The 5,236-nt window shown below is 35.7% G+C and overlaps 1 non-coding gene across 1 annotated transcript; it reads right to left on the reverse strand.

Annotated features, from left to right (window-relative positions):
• Positions 1-274: 274 nt before the first annotated feature.
• LOC139887002 (small nucleolar RNA R71) lies at positions 275-381 on the reverse strand. The gene has a single exon (XR_011772857.1). It is a non-coding gene; the product is annotated as a small nucleolar RNA R71 (small nucleolar RNA).
• Between the last annotated feature and the right edge of the window lie 4,855 nt (positions 382-5,236).

Raw genomic sequence — 5,236 nt, forward strand, 5'->3', positions numbered from 1 at the left:
AGGACAAATCCTACACATGGTAACTAATCAGTGCCAATATAGTGGTACGCCAAAAGAAGATCCCAACGAACATCTTCGTACCTTTAATAGGATCTGTACACTATTCAAAATCCGAGAAGTAGAAGACGAACAAATCTATCTCATGTTGTTTCCCTGGACTTTAAAGGGAGAAGCCAAAGATTGGTTAGAATCGTTACCTGAAGGGGCGATTGATACATGGGATGTTTTAGTTGAAAAATTTCTTAAACAATTCTTTCCGGCATCTAAAACCGTGAGACTTCAAGGAGAAATTGTTACGTTCACACAAAAGTCAAATGAAACATTATATGAGGCGTGGACAAGATTCGGAAGGATGTTGAGAGGATGTCCTCAACACGGTTTAGACACTTATCAAATAGTACAAATATTCTACCAAGGTGTCAACGTTGCTACACGGAAAGACATCGACATAACAGCTGGTGGTTCAATTATGAAGAAAACCGCAACTGAAGCTTACAAAATTATTGATAACACAGCATCCCACTCACATGAGTGGCACCAAGAAAAAGATATCTTTCGATCATCTAAAGCGGCTAGAGCTGATTCTAGCCATGACTTTGATTTCGTTTCCGCAAAAATAGATGCTTTCGAAAGACGAATGGAAAAGATGAATAAAGATATTCACGCAATACGAATCAGTTGTGAGCTATGCGGTGGACCACACTTATTGAAAGATTGTCACATTGAACCAACATTGGAACAACGAGAGAATGTTTCCTATATGAACCAAAGGCCTGGAAATAATTATCAAAATAATTATCAACCGCCAAAGCTAAACTTCAATCGAAATCAAAACATTCTTTACAATCCAAAAGGACCCGAAAATAACTGGTACAACCAACAAGGTCCGAATAACCAACCGACTCAAAACAACACTTTCAATCAACAAAGACCTAGCTTATATAAACCACCACAACATCCCGAAGAGAAAAAGCCAAATCTAGAAGAAATGATGGCAAAGCTAGTTGAATCTCAAACACAATTTATTACATCTCAAACCCAAACGAATGAGAGGTTTGATCAGTCATTAAGAACTCAACATGCTTCCATTTTGAATCTAGAAAAACACGTAGGTACTCTTGCTAGCATGATGAGTGAAAGGGAACAAGGAAAGCTACCGAGTAATACTGAAGTAAACCCTCGGAATGAGAATGTTAATATGGTGTCAACGAATTCTGAAAAACCAGCACCAGAAGATGGGAAGGTTTTAGATGTGAGTAACAATGAAGAAGTTACACCACCACCACCACCACCCGAGTATGTAAAGCCAGTGGTGACACCATACAAACCACCCATCCCGTTTCCAAGAAAAGGAGTTGAGTATGAGCAAGTAATAAGTAATAAAGATTGTGATACTTCTGGAAAGAAGAAGAAGAAAAAGAATAAGAAAGTACAAGAAACAAAAGCCGTAGAAGTAAACCCGGTGAATACAGTTCCACCAAAACCTCCACCTAGGGTAGGTGATCCGGGTGAATTTATTGTTCCTTGTCTACTTAGTGATTGTGTCATGTATAATGCACTAGCAGATTTAGGTGCAAGTGTGAGTGTTATGTCTCTTTCATTATATAAGAGATTAGGAGTAGGTGAGTTAAGTCCAACGGATATGAGTGTTCGACTCTTTGATCAAACCATTAAGCAACCAGTTGGAATTGCTGACAACCTACCCATTAAAGTAGGTAATTTAACCTTTCTAGTCGAATTCATTGTCATTGACATAGAAGAGGACCCAAACATTCCTCTAATTTTAGGTCGACCATTCTTAGCGTCCACCGGGGCGTTCTTTGATGTAAGAAACGGTAGAATGACACTTAGTAGTGGTGACAAATCGATCACCTTTATGATTCGAAAGTCTAAATCTCCACCAACCAAAACCGTTGAACCAGCAAAAACGATTGGTAAGAACCATGTTGTTTTACCAACTCCAACAGTAGTGCTTAACAATAATAAAACGCCTAAGTGTGGGGAAAATGAAGTAACACCTAATGATGACATGATAATAAAGAACCCCGTTGTTGATACGAAATTAAATTACCCCGTTATTAATAGTTCAATGAAGAAACTTATTAAACGGATTCGCGATGCTATAACCAAGGGGAACTTTAAGTTATGTAACCGGTTAGTATCCAATCTATCGCCTAAAGAAAAGGTGAAGCTAGTTGAAATTGTGGATATTACACAGGAATCCGACCAATGGCTTAAAGAGAAAGTCACAGATATGCAAGTTGATTATGGACCAAGAGAAATTGACGATGAAGTTAATCACAATTTTGACACCACAGCTACCTAAGTGTGGGGAGATTCAAGTGTTCTAAAAAGAAAATGCTATCTAGAGTTAGTTGTTCTGTTCTCGTGTAGTTCCTAGAATGGAATCCGAGTGGTCTTTTCCACTAGCAGACACTAAAGAACTAGTTTTCTCCCTCCATTCTGAATTTTTATTTTGTAGGTTTTATATAAAATTAATATGTTTTTTTTTAATTTAAGTTTTGTGTGAATTTTAAAAACAAAATTTACTTTAATTCATTAAGTTGAAAAAAATGATTTCTAAAATTCGTCGTGAGTTGAAGACTAGGTCATTAAGCCGAAATTACTTTACCCGAGGGCGGGGCGACAAATTTTGTTATCATTATTTTTAATTTTATTGATTTAAAGTATGCCAAAAATATTATACTTTATAAATTTTTGAAAAGTGGGGTTATAAACCAAACTTCAAAAATATATATATATATATGTTTGTATTTTATCTTATGTACAAAACAGGGTAAAACAACGCACTTTCAAAGACTGTCATTAAAGTTCAGCAAAAGGTACTAATTTTGACGACAAGACGCAAAACAACAAATATGATATAACAAATGAAGGAATGAACGATGAGGCGCCATCTATCATTCGACGAGCTTTGTAATTACAAACTCGGTATTTTTAATCACTTTTCTACGCTAATCACCCTCATGAATTTAAATTATAGTCTGATTTCATGCAAATGAGGGCATTGCATGATCTTAAGTGTGGGGAAGGGTTATAAATTCTCTCAGGTTTATACTTGGTTTATTTGCCAAATTTTGTGAAAATTTAAAAAATTTTCAATTAAATGAAGTCAAAATCATGTTTATACATATTTATGAACGGTGAAAACTAGGTGATAATACCGAAATTATCGTTACATCGGAAAGGACATAAATTGAGAAACAACCTAAAATGCTTGAATTCATTTAAAATGGAATAAAGGAGAATAAAAAGGCAAAGAAAGAAACTAAGTGTGGGGAGAATGTACCAAGTTATTCAATTAAAAACTATCTATCACATATCTTTGTACAAGATTATTGCAGGTACTTTTGTTTTGGATGATACTAATCAGTTTTACCCGGTTTACTGTAATATATTTGAAAGAAAGATGGATCTACACGATGAATCAATTCCATCATTAAAAGGAAGTAAAGTCTTCCGAAAAAGACACGCGCTTCTTGATTTAGGTCAAGAAGTTGTCGTCCAGACCAGCTGTAGGTTGACGAAAAATCTAGAAAAGTCATCACTAAAATCAGCAGGAAATCCACGGACCTCAGCATCAAACAGGGTCGCCAAGTGGTCAGATTTATCTTAACCATGAGAAGGATTTATCTCGTACAATCGGGAGGCACCGTGCAAATTAGCTTGATAAGACTAATGAATCAGATCCCCAGAAAGGATAATCTCCTTAAAGATTAAAAATCAGCTTTTAAGACTGATATTACTCAATCCTTGAGATTGACCTTAAAGATTGAGAATTCAAACTCATGGAATTCAATGATATCTAAACTCGAGCTTGAACGAGAAAATATTTTGATCAAAAATACAAACCGATTTGTTTTCTGAAAACCCATTTTCAATGCGTTCATTACCATTGAACGTAAAATCCTAGGAATTCACCTGGAATTCATTAGGTCACCTGAACCAAATCGGGTGTCAACCGTAAGAACGGTGGTTGCATAGCATGGTCGGAGATAGGACCTTGTGCCAGACCGAAAAATTATAGGATGATCTTTACTATCGCTCCTACCAAGGATAGTTCTAGCATCCGACACGTTAATAAGACCATAATCATCTGCATGTCACGGGACATTGCCTTAACAGTTTCTTGTTCATCGCTTTCCTTTACAACCGGACGGTAGTTTACCGAAAGGTAATATACGGAACAAGTAAACTGGATGTGTGCTTTCCGATACCGGGATAGCAGTGGATTACACGAGCCTAAAAGTTTTAGCCAAAATAATGATCCACAAATATATTTTGCAACACCAATGATGGATCAAATCAGAAAACTTGTCTAGGGTAAAATCTAGCTTGAATTTTCAAAAGATTAAATGTTTTCATAAAGATCCAATTTCCTTAAAGGATCTAAATTTTTATAGTCATGTGGGACTATAAACCACCTTTCAAATGTGCACTTTGCTTTGGAAACCGAAAGTAAATCGGCTATTTGATTGCAAGTGTCGTTGACCTAAACCCAAGGCAACTGTGGATGACACACCCACCTTTAACCATGGTTCTATTGTTAATATCATTGTTTATACCGCTCTATCAAAATCACTGATGTACAAAGTGTGAAGAATAAAGAAGTGATTCGTGTGATGTATTATATTATTTCAAGACTGTATTGCTTGAGGACAAGCAACGCTCAAGTGTGGGGATATTGATAAGGCTAAAAAGGAACATATATTTCATAGCAAAATCCCCCAAGAAAGACAAGATTTTAGTTGCAATTGTTCCATTTTCGAGTAATATTCGTTTATTTTAAATAAGTGCGAAGACAAAAGGCGAAAACGAAGATTTGAAGACGCAAAGGTCCAAAAAGCTCAAAAGTACAAGATACAATCAAAAAGGTTCAAATTATTGATGAAGAACGTCTAAAAATGACAAGAGTACAAGTTACAAAACGCAAAGTACACGATATAAAATTGTACGAAAGGGCGTTCGAAAATCCGGAACCGAGGCATGAACCAACTTTCAGCGCTCGACGCAACGGTGTAAAAATTACGAGTCAACTATGCACAAGAATAAAATATAATATTTAAATAATTCATAATAAGAATAATATTAAATAATAAAAAGTTGTTAATTGAGCATAGTTCAGGGGTCGTAAATGAAAATTTCAATTCTAATTTCGCTATAAAAGCGATGATTTACGATCAATTTGCGTAGACTTTTTTTTCGATCATTTTTT

This window comes from Rutidosis leptorrhynchoides, chromosome 1 (assembly GCF_046630445.1).
Source record: "Rutidosis leptorrhynchoides isolate AG116_Rl617_1_P2 chromosome 1, CSIRO_AGI_Rlap_v1, whole genome shotgun sequence".
Lineage (NCBI taxonomy): Eukaryota > Viridiplantae > Streptophyta > Magnoliopsida > Asterales > Asteraceae > Rutidosis > Rutidosis leptorrhynchoides.